General features: G+C 47.9%; 1 long non-coding RNA gene across 1 annotated transcript; it reads left to right on the top strand.

The window, feature by feature from the left end:
• Positions 1-11,304: 11,304 nt before the first annotated feature.
• LOC125611926 lies at positions 11,305-13,038 on the top strand. Its single transcript, XR_007342178.1, has 2 exons — positions 11,305-12,284; positions 12,525-13,038. It is a non-coding gene; the product is annotated as an uncharacterized LOC125611926 (long non-coding RNA).
• Positions 13,039-18,752: the final 5,714 nt, after the last annotated feature.

The raw sequence follows: 18,752 nt of genomic DNA on the forward strand, positions 1-18,752 counted from the left end.
GTTTCCGTCTTTGCCTACTCCCCCAGTCAGGAGTATAGCTGACTCCTCCCCCTGGGAATTGATTAAAGGAACCTTCACGGTACTGAACTCCACACAGCCAGATCTCACCCAATCCTGCTGGCTATGCCTGACTGCCGTGCCCCCTTATTATGAAGGGATAGCAGTTAATGGGACTTATGCTGTGAAGACGCAGAATTCCACCTGTAGTTGGGGCGAAAATCCTAAGTTAACTCTCCCAGAAGTAACCGGGGCAGGTTTATGTCTAGGGTCCCCACCCAAAAGTAAACAACACATATGTTCCCAGATAGGAGAAATCAATGCTACACAGGGCTTTCTAGTCCCTGAGAAAGGAACTTGGTGGGCATGTGACTCAGGATTAACTCCTTGCATTTCAGCCCAGGTGTTTGACAGCTCCGTAAACTATTGTGTAATGGTTCAAATACTCCCCTGAGTGCTTTATCATGATGCATAATCCTTTGAAGGTCTAGTAGGGGGACAAACAACCCGTTTCCGCCGAGAACCAGTGTCCCTCACTCTAGCCATCCTATTGGGAATAGGAGCGGCTGCAGGAGTAGGTACGGGAGCAGCCGCTATGATCCGGGGGTCACAACAAATGGCCCAGTTAGAAACAGCAATAGATCAGGACTTAAAGACATTAGAGACCTCTATCACAGCCTTACAGGAGTCTCTAACCTCTCTCTCTGAGGTTGTTTTGCAGAACAGGTGGGGGTTAGATCTCCTCTTTATGAGGGAAGGAGGCCTCTGTGTAGCACTAAGGGAAGAATGTTGTTTTTACGCTGACCATACTGGAGTTGTAAAAGAATCCATGAGTAAGTTAAGAAAACGCCTTGACGAGCGCCAGAGAGAAAGGGAAACTCAACAAGGGTGGTTTGAGTCTTGGTTTGCCCAGTCCCCCTGGTTAACTACACTCCTATCAGCCCTAGCTGGACCCTTGATTATTCTTATGCTGCTACTGACTGTGGGACCCTGTTTCCTTAACCGTATAGTTTCTTTCCTCCAGGCTCAGATTGGACAGGTGAAACTCACGGTACTCAGACAGCAATATGCTCCACTGGCAGTAATGGAACATGAAACCCTTCAATAATCATGATGCATTACTTTTAAGATTAAAAGTAGTCAGAAAAAGGAGTGGGGAATGTAAGGGTAAAAGAAATTGAAGTTAAAGTGTAAAAGTTAAAGTGTAAAAGACCAGGCATTGTAAAGTTTCTAAGCTGCAAGGTCTGAGTTAAAATGTAAAGGATTAGGTATTGTTAGGTTTCTATGCTATCTGCAAAACCTGAAATCCCTGTAGCTGTTAGGACAATACTGGAACTGCCCAGTAAATATTCCCACTGACTCCCTGGTTGTCTAATAACTTGGGACTCTGTGTAACTTGTCACGTAGTCATTTAGGCCCTAAAACCAATCAGTTTGAATGTGTACCCCGTTTAGAACTGACCTATCACCCCCGCCCGACCTGTTCCCGCCAATGAATGAACTAATCATGTTTAGGAGCTGTTGTTCAATTTTCCCGCGCCTCATGATGATTTGTTCTGATGTATACAAAGCCCCCGCCCTCCCCAAAAAGTGTACTCAAGCAGTGCTCAGCCCCTGCTCGGGGCTCTGGGCTGCTTTCCCCTCCTGGGTGAGCCTGGAGCCTCAGCGCGCTGAATCGGATCCTCAATAAATCCCCTTCTGCCAATTGCATGAGTGGTCACTTGGTGGTCTCTTTCTCCGACGCTTCGCCGGACCCTTACAAGGACCATGTAAATGTCATGAAAAGTGAGACTCTAGGCTTGGAGCAAGTACTGAAATGCCTTTATGTACGAGGCAGAGTTGGTGGTGTAGGTCATAAAATACAGAAGGCTCCTCAGCCACGCGGGGGAACAACATGGAGGATAAATCCCGCCTCCACGCCTTCGGGCTTTTGTGTAGTCCTTACCGCTGCCACTCAGGCGGGGCTTGCGGCCTGCCTCCTGGCTACTCATCTGCACTTCTTTCCTCTAACTACGTCACATGATGTCACATACATAGAAAAAAAAGTGCCCATGGAATGTTGAAAATAATATAAAAATGCATCCAAACACTTCTTAAGAACCATGTGGTTTAATAAGATTTATTTTAAGTTGGGTAATTACATAATAATAAGCTGTACCTTTCTTCTTCTTCTTCTTCTTCTTCTTCTTCTTCTTCTTCTTCTTCTTCTTCTTTTTAGTTTTAGGAGAACACAATATCTTTATTTTGTTTCTATGTGGTGCTGAGAATTGAACCCCATGCCTCAAGCATGCTAGGCGAGTGTGCTACCGCTTGAACCACATCCCCAGCCCCTGTACCTTTATTCTTGATGCATATTTTCCTAGTTGCTTAAGTAATCTATAATCTTTAATTCATAGGATAATTAACATATATATCTATTTGCTTCTAATCATTTTCCCTCAACAGGAAACACATAATTTATGTTTTCATACCTGCATTTTTCTCATGCTGTGCTTGTACTAGTTAGAGATATTCAAGATAAATGTACTTTTAACTGAAGGTTAAGATAAAACCATCAAGTAATCTTTAATTACTATTCATTGTCCAGGTTTCTATAAAATGACGAACAATATAATCTTATATACAGGGTATCCAAAGGCTTTGGCCACATTTTCATTGAGGTATCTCTTCTTATCAAGGTATAATAATTTGCTTAGATTCTAAGATTTACAGGAATTGCTCCAAAGTATAACCAAAAAGAATACTAGAAGGAGACAAAGAAATGCTTCTACAGAGAGGGAACAAAAATTGGAGAGTCTTAAAAGGAAGAAAGAAATCATCTCTGGGTAAAAAAAAGGACTTTATGGATTCAAGACTTTAATGATGAAAAGATTTTCTTAAATAAAAAAATCTTTATATGATTATCTAGAAGTAATTGAGAAAAAGATTTATGCATAACTAGATTGACTATAAGTATATAAAATGATCTGTTTTAGGATGTTTCAGGGTTTTCCCTGATATTATTATGCTGATATGAACCTGTTATGCTCGAATTCGGGACCCCCAAAAGACCACCAGAGACCAAGATCTATGTAAACGGCAAAGAGGTGTTTATTGCGAGCTAGCTCGGTCCTCTGCGAGCACACAGCAACTGGTGAGGCTGAGAGGCCCCGGCAGTTTTATACATTCTTTGGAGAAGGCAGGGACTTCACATACATCATAGCATCTCTTAGCAAATCATCACCCACCGCGGGAAAATCAAATAACAACTCTAAAACATGATTAGCACATTCACTGACGGGAACAAGTTGGGTAGGGGTGATTGGTCAGTACAAAAGGGGTATTCATTTGAACTGATTGGTTTAAGCCAAGAGGGGTGTACGTGCTGAACTACATGGTTTCCCAACATATTATCAACCACCATAAACTACTGGGAGGGTCATCTGGCATCCCAGGTATTTCCCTGTCTCATGCTGATTGGTGGCTGCTAGGGGGTTGCTATGGATCCCCACCTAGCCTGACTGAGTCAGGGACACCTGGTGCAGCAGATCTCTCCTGTTATTTGTAGATAAACAACTTAGCAGGGTGGGAATGTGCCTAGGAGTGCTCTGTGGGTTTTTCCAAGGACAAAGGTGATGTCCCTTCCTTGGACAGGCTTTGCTCTGAGATAGAGGCTGGTTTTTCAAACCAAGATTTTTGTCCATATTTTGAGGTGAAAAAAACTTGCTGGAACATTAGCTTATTCTTATTCCAATAAGGTCATTACATACCCCTAGTGACTCTTGCTGTTTAAATAAGGACTAATTTTTAATGAATTAAATTTCAGGGGCTGGGGATGTGGCTCAAGCGGTAGCGCGCTCGCCTGGCATGCGTGCGGCCCGGGTTCGATCCTCAGCACCACATACCAACAAAGATGTTGTGTCCGCCGAGAACTAAAAATAAATAAATAAATAAATATTTAAAAAAAATAAATAAATAAATTTCATACATCCTTGACTAGATAATGGATGTCTCCAAATACCACCTTAAGTTCCAGTTTTCAAGCCTCTCTTTGAGGACTAAATTTAGTTGATTTAAAAACATCAATAATTCTCACATATTAATTCTATCGGTTTACTAAATATATGGGTCTTTGGGATATGGGATTTGAAAGAACATTTTATCAAAACTGGTGTTCTCCAAACTAAAGTTATATGTTAATTATAAACTATAGAAATTACAAATTTTATTGGGAATTCATTTTTATCATATAGGGCTCTCTAACTGGACATATTATCAATAAGCTATATTGTAAGACTTATATGTTGCTTCCTACACTAGAAAGTAAACTTGATCTACTTTTTAAAGACAATTGAGAGAAACTGACTTGTTTAATGGGTACTATTATGAGATACAGGGCTATTTGGAGACCTTCTCTCAGGAAGGGATTGAAGGTTCTCTTAATTTGTTCATTTTCCATATCCTATCAAATGGATCATTTGTAATGGGAAATTACAAATGATCAAAAAAAAGTGTCTCATTTTCATGTATTGTTAGGTCTAACCTCAATCACTGTCATGAGAGAAGGACTTAAAAATTACCTATTAAGGAACAAAGATCAAAGGGACCTCTCCAACTTCATACAGACAAGAACAAATTCAGGGAGATTTCTGAGAGATCCAAATGTATATATTGTAATGTTTCAGAACTTATGCCAGATGTCTGACCTCACCTAGAAAGATGTTATGCTATTACTTAGCTAAACTTTAAAAGGTGAGGCCACCCTAAAAACAATTTTAAAAGATCTATCTTAACCAGGTCCCAACAACACAGAATAAGGACAAGCCTGATTGTTTGCCTGGAGCACAGACAATTCCCCGAAAGCAGATTAGGATCCAACAGGTAAACAGAATTCCTAGAAAATAATTATAGTAGGCCATCAGGAAAGTCCTACTATTTTCATGGAGAGACTCAAGGAGACAATACACCACACCCTAAATCTATACAGGGTCATGCATTTTCAAAGGATGATTTTATCCAGCCAGTCCTGAACATTCAAAAGAAATTACAGAGATTGACATGGCCCTAATCAAATTTAGATTTTACCCTGCAGTTTAAATAGAGAGCAAATAAAAGAAAGAAAAAACACAGAGACACAAAAAGACTAAAATACTAGTCTTGTCCCTGAGAGGAATAAACTCTCTAAGTTATAAACAAGCTTTGGAAGCCTCTAAAATGTTAAAATAGGTCCTTCCTTCGAAACCCTGTCATCAGTTTATCACTGAGAGAAATAACCCTAAAAATAGTCACCCCTAAAATATTAGACAGCCATAAACAAATCAGCTCAACAGCCAATAGTTTATCTCAATAAAAATCTTACACATGATAAGCCCATTCTCAACTTCAACTAAAAACAAGGTAATGCCCTACAACACACATTGATATTTTTAAAATTAGTAAAGTCATGACTTACACATAATTTTTAAAGCTAATCTTACTACATTAAGTAAAGTTATTAAAGATGTTCATGCAACTATTTCTTTATATATTAAGATTATTTTGACATAAGTCACTTAAGATGTCATTGCTAAGACAACACCATATAAAATTCTAAATTAGATCACTGTCCTAAACAATGCTATTTACTTATTTTTACCCATGGTATTTAAGGTACTGATTCCTCATACTTAAATTAACATTAGGTTTAGTAATGAAAATAACATGTTTTCATAAATGGTAAGTAAAGGGCTCTTCATCTTTCTATTTCATTTTTTTAATGGTGAGAAACAAAATATCTTTCCTATGCTTATTAAACATGTATGCTTCCTATTCTGGAAAAATTTCTGTATATCTCTCATGTACCCCTGGTAAAGGACACTTACCTTAAATCAAAACTCTGTCTCTCGCCTCATTCCAAATTAAGATAATAATTTAGAGATAATTTCAAAATGCAAATTTTATATACAATTTATCACATTCTTCATTTTTGTAATTCTGTTAAAGTCAAAATCCAATCATACATTTGGTAAGAATTAAGTTTCTATTGACCATGGTCCCTTTCCAACTCAATAATATTGGCCTTAACCTAACTGATAAGTAACTGTTGTCAAGTTTCATGGCCAACTAAAGATAATAAATCTCTTCTTATTATTTAAATTCTTGTACTATACTATTGTCTATAACTTAAAATTAATGACACTATGACTTATGCTAGCCTTTTATTCAGTTTTAATAAATAAGAAGGGGAAAACAGGAACCTACATGCATGCACTAAATCTTATGAAATATTTCAAAAATTTTTCTTAAACTGTGATACTAAAAGTCTTACTGTTGCTGAACATGGTTCAGTAAGTCAAATCAGATTTCAAAGGATGGAATCTAAACCTGTCATCTTGGAAACAGCTGAAAAACTTGACACAGGAAGGTGAATTAAACCACAGAGTTGACGGCCATGTGAGTTTCATGAGCTGCCAGGTCAGAAAGACCAATGAAGAGCTGTGGGCCCATTCCCCAGGTGTGCCTTGAATGTGCCTTGCAATGTGGACTGGAAAATCCACCCATGTGACTGGGTTTAATTATACTGGTTATCGTGGTCAGCTACCTGTGTTATTGGCCGCATGATAAGCATGCTGGCTGTCTAAGGGTATCTTATGAAGAAAGAAACAGCATATGGGGAGCCTAGACCAGCCAGTCAATCTGGTCCTTAGAAATTACGATTATGTTTATATATCTGGACAGTTGTCAGAATAGAGAGATCATTGAAATAGAATTTTCCCATACAAGCCAGTTATTTACAAAGCATATCCACCAATATTTTATTGCTCTAATCATTCTACAATAGAATTTGGCAACTTTCCTAAATGGATGGATTGTACAAATGTCTTGTCAGTGCAACATAAATGTCTAGAAACAGTGGATATATTTTAGACTGGTCTCCTAGAGTTGACAAAAGACAATTAGTCAAGGGTGCCACGACCCCTGGGGTTTCGTTGGTAATACCCCAACCTTCAGCGAGGGAGGTTTGGCACTTGGTTGCTGCCTCAGGTTTCCTGCGTTACTGACAGGCCTGTGCCTGACTTTGTAAGCAGGAATCCTCAGGAGGGCTCCTGCTATGGCCTGCAGGCCCGTGTTCATCTCCTTGTGCCCCAATTATTGGAAATGTGAGAATTAGCAGAAAGAATGACAAATATCTTGTAGCCTGTAAAAAATGCAACTTAACTAATTGTGTCACTAGTGATCAGAGAGTGAAAGGAACATTGATCTTTCACCAACCCTCTTTTGTCTTATTACCAGCCAACATTTCAGAACCGCAGTGTGGTAAAGTCAGTGTTCAGGCTTTGCAACAGATGATCGCGCAGTTAAACAGACCTAAGCGAGCCCTTGGTCTCAGAACCTTTGGAGTGGCTTCTTTAATTCTATTCATTGTTTCTATGATTACAGCCTCTGTGGCTGTCTTACAACTTACAACATGGGAATTTTTTAAAAATTTGGCTCAACATACTTCCAAAGCCCTCCATAATCAGATAAATATTGATGAAAGGATTTAAACTAAGTTGAATACTCTATAAGCCACTGTAATAAATATTGGAAATGAGTGATGTCACCATATCCAGGATATTACCTCTCTAGGATCCTACCTCTCTAGGTGATCAAATACTTCAAAACTAAATGGCTTTAATCCTAAAACATGTTGAAACATTCTACATGGTATGTTATTGAAATAATATGTTTTCTATTAATTCTTCTTATGTCATGATAATAGATCATGACTTCCTCAGATCCAGGATCCCGTAAGTTTTAACCCTTTGATTGCATTTATAAATTAAGACAGGGGGAGATGTTGTGAGCCTCTGTGCAGCAGCTGGCAAGAGCCAGGTATTGGTTTCACTGCTTTTTCTCAAATTTTGTTTTATATTCTTTATTTCATTAATCTCCACTCTACCTTTTTTATTTCCTTCCTTCTGATTAGGTTTAGCTTGTTTTTCTTTTTCCAATGTCTTAGGAAGTTTAGGTTCCCAAGAGGAAGAGTTGAGATCTTCTTCAATGTAGGCATCAAGAGCTATAAATGTGCCTCTAGGTGTAGCTTTGGCTGCAACCTGTAAGTTTTGGAACGGGATACTTTCATTTCCCTTCACCTCTAAGCTTCTTCTTCTTCTTTTTTTTTCGTGTGTGTGTGTGTGTGTGTGTGTGGGCCACCTCTAAGTATCTTCTAATTTTCCGTTTCATTTTTGCTTGGTGTTTAGGAGTGAGAGGTTTCATTTCATTTCCATATGTTTGGGGGCTCCCTACATTTGTTCCTATTACCAATTTCAAGTTTTGTTCCATGATGGCCAGAGAACGTAGTTTCTATTATTTCTCTCCTCAGTTCATCAGGGCTTGCTTTAGGCTAAGCACAGTCTCCCAAGGAGCAATGCTAGCCATGGCTCTGTAGCCCCTGGTTTCCCATAAGGAGCCAGCTGTTAATGCCACTAGCCCCCCTAGGAAGTGAAGAGTTGCTTTCCTTCCTGTTTTGGGGTTTTCTTTTTGTCTTTGACTTTCAGCATTTGTTATCGCCTGTCTATCTGTGGGCCTCCTTTCATCCTTCCTAGCAGGAGTTCATTGAGCTTCTCCAGAGTGTGGGTTGTTTTTCACTAAATCTGGGAGGTTTTCCTTATTAGTTTTTCAAATCTTTTCTCTACTGTTTTTCTCTCCTTTCCTTCTGGCACGTCTGTCAGGCACACGCTGGAAGGCTGTGGGTCCCGTGGTTTTCTGAGGCTCTGTTAATTTCTCTTCATTTTATCTTCTCTGTCATTTGGGTTGCATAATCTATCTTTAATTTTGAAAATCTTTCTTTTGCTTGTTTAGATCTTCTGTTGGGAGTGCGGTGGTGCACGCCTGTAATCCCAGTGGCTTGGGGCGCGGCTGAGGCAGGAGAATCATAAGTTTGAGGCCAGCCTCAGCAACTTAGTGAGGCCCTAAGTAACTTAGCAAGACCCTGTCTCAAAATAAAAAATAAAAAGGCTGGAGATGTTGCACAGGGATTAAGTGTCCATGGGTTCAATCCTCAGTACCAGTACCAAAACAAAAAAAAAAAAAGAGTGATCAAATCTGTAGTTGGGCTCCTCCATGATTAAAGAAAAAACATTTTTTTTTTTTTGTCGTACTGGACATTGAACTCAGAGTGTGTCTATCACTGAGCTACATCCCCTTTTCATCATTATTATTATTTTGAGACAGGGTCTTGTTATATTGCCTGGGCTGGCCTCAAGCTCTCCAGCCTCCTTCTTCCGCCTCCTGGGTGGATGGGATCATGGGTGTGGGCCGCAGTGCTGGGCTCCTGTTGTACTTTTTAATTCCAGATTTCCATTTGGTTCTTTGTTTATAAATAACTCCACCCCTCCTTCCTATTTGATTGTCCTCGTACCTCCCTTTACTTCTTCAATCCAGTTCCCACTGTTTAGGAATATTTTGTAGTGGCTGTTAGGGCCTGGTGGCTTTCACAGGCAGCTGGACCCCTGTGGCCCCCACCCAGGGTCCTTCTTGTCAGATCAGGTGGGGGAGGCAGCGACCAAAGGAGGCAGATTTAAAAGGGGCGCTGAACAGGCTTTATTGAGATATCACTTCCGGGTGGAACTTGATCAGACCCACAGAGGGGACAGGGGAAGGGTCTGAGGAGAAACCCGCGTGGAAGTTCGACCGGACTGTACTTTTATGGGGCTGACAGCAGGAAGGGAAGGGCTTGGGACAGGAAAAGGTGTTTCTAGGGTCCCTTGCCCCCTTGGAGTTGGTCAGGGGAGTTGGCTGAACTCCAGGATTGGCCAGGGGGTCCTGCTGATTGACAGGCATTAGTCAGGAGACCTGGCTGATTGACAGGCATTTCTGCTGGCATCTGATTGATGTTCTTTTCCGGTGCGGGCTGCTTTGTTCTAAGTTGCCACTAAGTGTTGGTAAAACATAACGGCAGCAGCACCCCAGAGAAAAACCCCAGCATGGCGTCTAATGACCCTCTTTCTCCTCTTTGTTTCTTTCACTGGCGCCAATGTTCAAACCCTGCTGGTGGGAAGCCTTAGCCCCAATTAGAATTAACTTCTTGGGCTCCGGAACTAACATATGGAAGAGCTTGCCAATAAACGGGCGACCTGTTATCTACCTCAGCCTTGCGACCTCTCCTTAGACCTATATAAACACACAGCCTTTTGTAAATAAAGGGGAAACCTCTTTGGTGATCTGTGTCGTGTGGTGCGGCGTCTTCCAGTCTTACACTAAGTCGCCACCAAGTCGGCCACCACCGACCTAACACTTCTTCCTTATTTTTCTCCTAGCTTATCATTCCATTGTTGGAAACTGGGTATTTGAACAACGTGGGGCAGAGGCGGTGTTACCGCTGTTGACCTGTGACGAGTCCTTGCTTCCCCAATGTTGAAGAATAACACCAGAGAAGCACACCAAGGCAAGGTCAGAGTGGAAATTAGAAGTTTATTAAAGGACAGCAGAAAAGACTTCTCCCGGGGGAAGAAGGGGACCCAAGAGGTGGAATCCGTGGAAGTGCAGTTGTTTTCCCTTTTTATAGTTCTGGTGATGGAATGTAAGGGGGAAGGGTTGGGACACAGGTGGGCCAAACAAGTAATCTGGGCAGGAAGGACTTCATTAACACTTCTTTGGGATGGGCTATCTCCAAATCTGTTGGGGGCTGTTTCCTGGGCTCCATTAACATTCCTTTGGGATGAACTTTGGGCCTAGGGGCTTTTCTTCATTAACATTCCATGAGTTGTCCTGCGCTTCCGGAATCATTGTCAGCATGGCCTCCATTTTAGATTTCATTCGATATTAGACCGGATTTACCTAACTACACTGACTACCTAATTTTAAATCTGGCTTCAGCCGGTGCTGGGTGGCCCACCCCCCAGTCCTCTCCCAGCTTAGTGCTTTTCCACTTGTGGGGTGACTGGCCCGGCTGTCCAGTGCTGCCGAGGCAGCCTCCTCATGCCATATGCAGGCTCTTTTCTCTCAGCAAAGCCCGGACATAAATGGCTTCATAGTGGAACCCAAGGTCAGGCTGGAGGTGTTTTGGGGGGCCTCTTCACGACTCTTTGGCCCCATTTTTTCCAGCAACCTAGGGGCTGACGGTGCAGTCCCCATCTCCAGTGACTCTGTGGACCCAGTGTAGAGGCAGAAGGACCTCACTGGGGGTCTTGAGAAGCCTAATCCCAGACACAGATGTAGATACTTTTAGATCAGTGTTGGAAGGAGGCCGGGAGGCGGGGCTTAGAGCAAACTGTTGCTCTTTACCAGGTAGTAAATATTCCTTCGGGGGAAATTCTGCTGGAGCTGAGAGCAGGTGCAGGGGCCTCGGGACTGCAGAAGATGAAGGAAAGAGTGTAACACGTAGTGAAAACGTCCATGGAGGCCGAGAGTGCATGATCTGGACGGGTCTGGAGGCCTGGGCACTGCATGCTTGGCTACCTGCTCCCCAGTCCAGGTAGCGGCAGGCCCTTTCCCCTGAGCCTCCGCATCCCCTGAGGAGGCTCCCTGTGCTGCTTTCACTCTAGTTTTCCTTCTGTTCCCCGGGATCTGCCTTCCACAGGACTCCCGCTATGTTGGAGAGCAAGCTGGGCCTCGCGCCTGGGTCTGGAGTCCTCTGCTAGCAGGCTTCTCTCAATCTGGCTGGGAGCTGGCATCCCCCTCCAGAGATGAGCACTCAGTGCCCGGGGAAGTGGCAGCCTCCGTCTCCTCTCTTGGCCCTCCTGAGGAACTCATGACCTCCTGGGCTGGCCCCTGCATTCCCAGTCCCACTGTGGGGGCGGAGGGGCTGCCCTCGCCTGGAGCTGCCTCATCAGCAGGTGGCTGGGCAAGACCAGCAAGGCCACCCCTGCCGGAGGACGTGAGGACACAGGGAGAGTCTGTGCTCCTGGCTGGGCCACCCGAGGGGAGCTCCCACCCTTGCCTGGGGGGCAGGGAGGAGCTGGCCTTGGTGCAAATACCACAGACTCTTTGCAGTTCTCCGTGAGTTTCAGTCAACATTCTTGAGTAAATATTTCTTCGTTTGCTCTCTCCACTTAGTTCAGTTTCCAAAGAATTAAAATAGTTGTTTTTTTTTTTTTTGAAGAGAGAGAGAGAGAGAGAGAATTTTAATATTTATCTTTTTTTTTTTCCAGTTCTCGGCGGACACAACATCTTGGTTGGTCTGTGGTGCTGAGGATCGAACCTGGGCCGCACGCATGCCAGGCGAGCGCGCTACCGCTTGAGCCACATCCCCCAGCCCGAAATAGTTGTTTTTAAAATGACTTTCAGGCTGAGTGTGGTGGAGCACCCTGTGATCCCAGCAACTCAGGAGGCTGAGGCTGGAGGATGGTGAGTTTGAGGCCAGCCTGGAAACTTAGGGAGACTCGTCCTTGAGATACAAAGGACTGAGAGTGTGGCTCTGGGGTCGAGCACTGCCCAGAATGTGCGGACACTGCCCAGCAAGCACCGCCCAGTGCGTGGCCCTGGGTTCTTCCCCAGGACTGGAAATACCCGCTTTGAACAGTGCCAGGCTGGTGGAGCTCCTCAGATGGGCGGAGGTGGGCGCCCTGCGATGCCTCCCTTTGGCAGGGCAGCTGCAGGGGAACCAGAGAAGGTGGACACAGGCCAGGCCTTGGGCCAGCTGCTGAGCATCACACTCTTTTGTGGCCTGCTGGGTGACAGTGACGTGGGACTTGCTTCCAGTGCTCAATGCTTCACCCACAGTGACTGATGTCAGCCCATGGAGGCCAAGGAGGGAATAATCGCTGAGCTTGGCAGGTCTGGGACCTGAACCGGCAGCTGGCCTCTCACTGCCGAGCAGCAACAAGAATACTGCATTGGGCTCCCTCATCACTGGGGCAAATAACCTGGGCACCGTCCTCGAGGAGCAGCAGGATGGGATGCTGTGCCCACAAGGAAAGGTTGGGTGTGCACCAGGCTCTGAGATTCCCCTGGACACGCCTCACGCCCGCACAGGGCCCAGCTCTGCAGGACAGCGCGGGTCCCCACGGTCTTATACGGGTTCCCAACCAGCTTTGGCTGGGCCACCATGTTATATGAACTTCTTTTCTTTTTGCCAAGGAATCTTGGGACAGTCATCTCAGGTTAGGAGGGATGTACTGGTCTTTGGGCCCCATGTTGGGCTTCGCTGGGCGGGGAAAGGAGGGTTCTTTCTCCAGACGAGGGGGCTCATCAGTCCACTTCATTGAGGGCCAGCAACAGAACCTGACCCAGGATAACTTAGTGTTACCGCTGTTGACCTGTGACGAGTCCTTGCTTCCCCAATGTTGAAGAATAACACCAGAGAAGCATGCCGAGGCAAGGTCAGAGTAGAAATTAGAAGTTTATTAAAGGACAGCAGAAAAGACTTCTCCCGGAGGAAGAAGGGGACCCAAGAGGTGGAATCCGTGGAAGTGCGGTTGTTTCCCCTTTTTATAGTTTTGGTGATGGAATGTAAGGGGGAAGGGTTGGGACACAGGTGGGCCAAACAAGTAATCTGGGCAGGAAGGACTTCATTAACACTTCTTTGGGATGGGCTATCTCCAAATCTGTTGGGGCTCTTCATTAACATTCCTTTGGGATGGACTTTGGGCCTTGGGACTTCATTATTATTCCATGAGTTGTCCTGGGTTTCCCCGGAATCATTCTCAACATGGCCTCCATTTTAGATTTCACTGATGTTAGACCCGATTTACCTAACTACACTGACTACCTAACTTTAAATCTGGCTTCATTAGGACAAGGAAAGTGGCCATGGCCACTGCTGCCACGGGGTGGAGGGACCCAAGTTTCCACAGGAACCCGCAGCTTCCATGGGTGGACAGCTGACCAGCTCCCTGGTCATGCTAGGTGTGACTGTTGCGATGAGGGAACTTCTGCCACCCCTGGTGTTCCCCGCTCCAAAGCCAAACTCCCAGGAAAACAAGTCTAACTCGCTGAGCTTTGACCCCAGGCCTGCCTGATTGCTGGGGGAGGTGAGGGGAGGCCGGAGCAGGAGGCTCAGAAGACCCTCTTGGTTTAGGGAGGGAGGACGCATCCTGGAGCTTGTGCACTGCAGGTTTAGATAATGCCTCACAGGAGATGATGGTGATGGTGGGAAGGATGGACAGACGTCATGTGTCCAAACGCACACTTGCAAAGGCAGGAGGTGCCACCATGGTGGTCCTTCTAGCTACAAGCTGTCGCTCTGGCAGGAATCTGGAGGGGAGTTTGCTTGCAGGAAGGTGACGGAGAGCCGGGAGCTCACTGGCAGCCTCCAGAGTGCCACCTCGGCTCACTGGCAGGTCCCGCTCTCTCCTGCCACTCACGGGGGCACGGCTGGTGATGAAGGACCCTCGAGGGGAGGCAGCTCAGCAACCCCCTCGTCTGCTGAGTCTGAATGTCTTCCTCTGGTGGGACTGACATGGATGCTGCCGTGGGGCCTCTCCTCCTCCTCCTGCCCCTTCTCAGTGGTGCTGAGTGGGTCTCTTTCTTCACCCACTGAGGACTGGGACCCCTGTTTCTCAGCCCCATGCACAGAGGGTCCATGTGTCCTGCCTCGGCCCTGAGCCTGGGGGAGGGTCCACCCCAAATCCTTTCCTGGCTCTGGGACTGCCAGTAAGTCCTGTCCAGGCTGACCCCTGCCCCAGCCAGGGATGACCTTCCGCAGCCTGGGGACAGAGCCTCAGCCCCCAGGAGCACAGGTGCCTGGCAGGCTGGGGGCTGCAGAGGGCAGGACTTCTCAACTCACTGTGGGTCCCTTTCAAGTGAGCTTAGATGTGCAGCATGCGTTCTTGAGAAGCTGTGGGTCATTTCTCATATGCCCCATGCAGACGTGAATTCCGCAGTTGCCCCTCTCCAGCTGCGGTGGATGGCCCCTGCTGAGAACCCGCTCTGGGGCAGCTGCTGCCACCTACTGGAGAGATTGCTTTGTTGCAGCTGAATGAAAAGAGTTGGTAACCCTGGAGCCTCAGGGCTTTCTGGTTCCCCAGTCAGTTGATAGGACCCGGACCAAAGGGAGACTTCTGCATTTTCAGGGTAACTGGGAAACCGTGGGACCTCCATCTTGGGCTTCCGAGCATGTGTCCTCTTGTTCCCTCTATTGTCCTAGAGCCAGAAACAGTCATTACCCCCTTTTGCAGATGAGGAAGATGAGATTCAGACTAATTCTCCTCCTCCTCCTGCCACTCAGCTGTCTTCCCCCACCTCTGAACACAGCACACCTTCAGCCTGTTTCGCTAACAGCACAAATGCTTCTAAAGGCCGCAGAAGTCCCAGAGTCCCCTGAGTGTGCTCCAGGACCGGGTGTGTGTGTGTGTGTGTGTGTGGGGGGGTGAGTGCAAGGGACGGCGAAACCAGGTGCCTGCATGGGAAGAGGTGTGCAGACAAGGAAGGATGGAGGTAGCTTCCACAGGCTCGCCTCTGTGCATTCAGCCACCCACAGGCTGACTCTGGGGGAAATTTCCAGAAAGTTCTAAAAAGCAAAACAAATTCTCTGTGTGTCGAGTGCTGTGCCGAAGCCACGTGCTTGAGTTGGAGCGTCCCCCTGCAGCCCTCACTTCAGCTCAGACCCCGGGCTCTCGGCAGGCCAGGAGGCCGCTCCTGGGTGGATGGGCAGCTGCATCTGTGATGGCTGCGTCTGCGATACTGCATCTTTGATGGCTGCGTCTGCCCTGCAGGCCAGACTGTACCCTGTCGCGGCCCCAGGACTCAGTGAGACAGCTGCTCAGGTAGTATTCATGGGGTACAAGATGCCTCAGGTGTGGGAGGATGCCCTAGATCCCACGTGAATACTACGCCTGCCGTTTCTATTAGGAGCGTGGGCACCTGGGATCTTGGTCTTTACGGGGTGTCCTGCACCTGGCCCCCGTAGGGTATCCAGGGACAGTGGATACTCTAGTTGTGTCCTGATCCTAGTCTGGATCAGGAACTCCTGGTACTCTGAGCCTGTTAGCCCCCTCGCCCTGACCTTGGTCGCTAAGTACCTTTCTCTACCAGGCAGCTGAGCTCCTGGGGGACATGGCTGATTTTCTGCTGGGGCAGGGAAGGTAGCAGTGAGCTGGGAAGACAAGGCAGAGCTAGAGAAATCACTCAAGAGCCAGGGGGGACACTACCAAAGGACGCAGGAGCCACACTGAAGGGCTCCGGATGGTCAGATCTGAGACAGTGTGAGTAACAATAATCATTGTCACAGATTACAACCGCAGAATTAGGAGCAGAAAGGAGGGAGGGAAGCTCCTCTTTCCTTAGAATATCAGGTGACAAATGTGGGAGGCTTGACGGAAACAGAAAACCCAGCCTGCGGCCAACCTCACAGTGGTGAGTGCTGCAGCCACGAATACCCACCATGTCCACGTCCACGTGTGGGGGGGGTGCAGGTGTGAGGAGCAGACACTCCGCAGCTTCCTCTTCACCCTTTGGAACTACAGGACAGAACTGCCCCGATACAGGGCTCGGCAGTCACGCCACCTCTTCCAAGTGACCAGAGCGGATGCCACCAGGAGTATACTGCCAGCCTCCCGCCCACGGCTGTGCCATAACCTCACAACCCTTCATCACGAAAACCTGAGGGTGAGGGAACCGTCCCGGGTGGCGGAGGCTCAGACAGTGGGATGGCACACCGTGGGGTCCTGGATGGGTCCTGCGGCAGGACATCTGCGGGACAGCTGTCAGCCTGAAGGAGGCTGGGGGATGAGTGAATGGAGTCCCTCCGGGTCAGAGCCCCAGTCAGGTTCTGTGAACACTCCGGCTACGTGACCTGCCAACGTGCAGGAGAGGCTCTGTAGGAATCTGCGTCTTTGTACCATTTTTGCTCTTTTGGTTTGCAGTGTTGGGGCTTGAACCCAAGGCCTTGTGTGCCAGGCAGCCCAGGTTTTTGCAATGTTTTTAAAGTTCAAAATGATTTCAAGGTGAAAAGTTAGGCATGGTAGCTTCCATCTCCAGTCCCAGCTACTTGGGAGGCTGAGGCAGGGGGATGGCAAGTTCGAGGCCAGCCTGAGCTGTTTAGTGAGACATGGTCTCAAAGTACCACGTCAAGGGCTGGGGTGCGGCTCAGTGGCAGAGCACCCTGGGTCCTGTCCCCAGCACCATTCCCCGGGCAAACAAGGCCTGACAAGTGGGTTGATTCCCACGGGTTTAGAGCCCTGGGACCTCAGGGCTCTTGGGCCTGCGTCCCTGCGAGGCCATGTAGGGCCATGTGGGCTTCTGCGGGCTGCACCTTCATCAGCACAGAGCAGAGGCAAGCGAGTGAGCAAGGAGCACCACCTGGGGGAGCTCCGCCATCAGAGGAGGACCAGGCACCGTCAGAGGAGGACCGGGCACCGTCAGAGGCCTGCCCGGGGGCCATAGGGCAGCCCTCGAGTGAGGCCCACAGGGCTGGAGTGGACGTGCAATCGCGCACGTGGACGGTGCTCCAACCCAGGAGGAGGCACTGCTCCGCCTGCTCCCAGGGCTGGGGGTGACCACTAGGCCCCCTGCAGACCCGGCCAGCCAAGTGGTGAGTTGGCTGTGGCCAGACAGCTGTGCAGAGCCCATGCTCTGAAGAATGAGGATGCCGTCAGGAAAGTTTGGGGCATGAGTGCAGCGTTCCTTGGGGGTCGGCCTCCAACCTGTTCAGATTTGGTATAAATCCTCACTGAGTCTCACCACCGAACAGGTCAGTGTTCAGACCCAGTCGCAGAGGCACAGGATGGGCTGGCACTAGGAGCCCCTGCTTATAGCATATTCTCTGTGAGGGCTGCTGGTGACACCGAGGTTCCAGCTCACGGGGTTCCTGCCATCCCCTCTGGGCCAAGTCACCTTAACTCCTGGGGAGCTGCACTGCTGTGTGTGCCCAGGGGAGGAACACACACCCTTCCAGGCAAGAGTGGAAGGGAAGCTGAAATAGACAAACCCAGATGGCGTCCCACCTCCTGGGCTGGCCCTCCCGTCTCTTCGAAGTGCTGCGCAAGACATGGACAGCCCAGGACTCCAGGTCTTGCTGTGTGACCTTGAACCAGCCCTGCCCTCTCTGGGCTTTGAGAGGGATGATTTGTTCCTGGGGTCTCTGCCTGCAGCTCTTCCTGGTGGAGCCAAGGAAGCCAGGCCCATTCCTGGAGGGCTTGTGGGCCGTGGGGCGGGAGTGTCCACTGTCTGCACACAATCAGGGCTGACTCAGGCGAGGAAGTGCCTGTGTTAAATAAGGATCCTGGGTTCTCAGAAGGGAAGTCCAGGAGTGGCCGATGGACTGGCCGTTGATAAGGCCCGCATTGTTCTAGCCTCCCAGAGGCCACACCATGTCCTGGAGGAGAAAGCCAGGGCTGAGCTCAGGGAACCGCCCTGGGAGGTGTGGGCCCTGGCCAGGAGAGGCTGGCGGTGCAGTGGCCAGCGCAGCTGGGTGCCAGAGCTGTGTGCTCTGGCCAGCTGAGGGCCTGGCCGCTGCCTGACGGCTCCTGCTCCCGAGCCAGAGCAGGGGCCCAGGGGAGCACCCTGCAGGTCCCTCCCATCAGGGTCAAGGCTGGGCCAGGCAAGGGGCTCTCGAGGCCAGGTCCTTCAGCCTTGAGGAACAAAGGTGGACGGGAACAGGAGGAAGCCACTGTTTACTCTGCTCTCAAGAGCTGCCCTCAACGCCTCCTCCACATCGGCCAGCAGAGGACGGGCTAAAGAGGCCAGGCGCCGCACCAGAGATGCGGGCGAGGCTGTAACTGCCAATCAATGCCAGTTTAATAAGGAGCAGGAGGTTTTGGGAAAAAGGAAATAGAAGATTTATTGCTTTGTTACCAAAGGAGAAACAGGGGACTCCTGTCCCAGAAGCTGTGGCTCTCCCGACCAGGAGGGACAGGGGCTTTCAAAGGAACTTCA

The sequence above is a fragment of the Marmota marmota genome, unplaced genomic scaffold (assembly GCF_001458135.2).
Source record: "Marmota marmota marmota unplaced genomic scaffold, marMar, whole genome shotgun sequence".
Classification (NCBI taxonomy): Eukaryota; Metazoa; Chordata; class Mammalia; order Rodentia; family Sciuridae; genus Marmota; species Marmota marmota.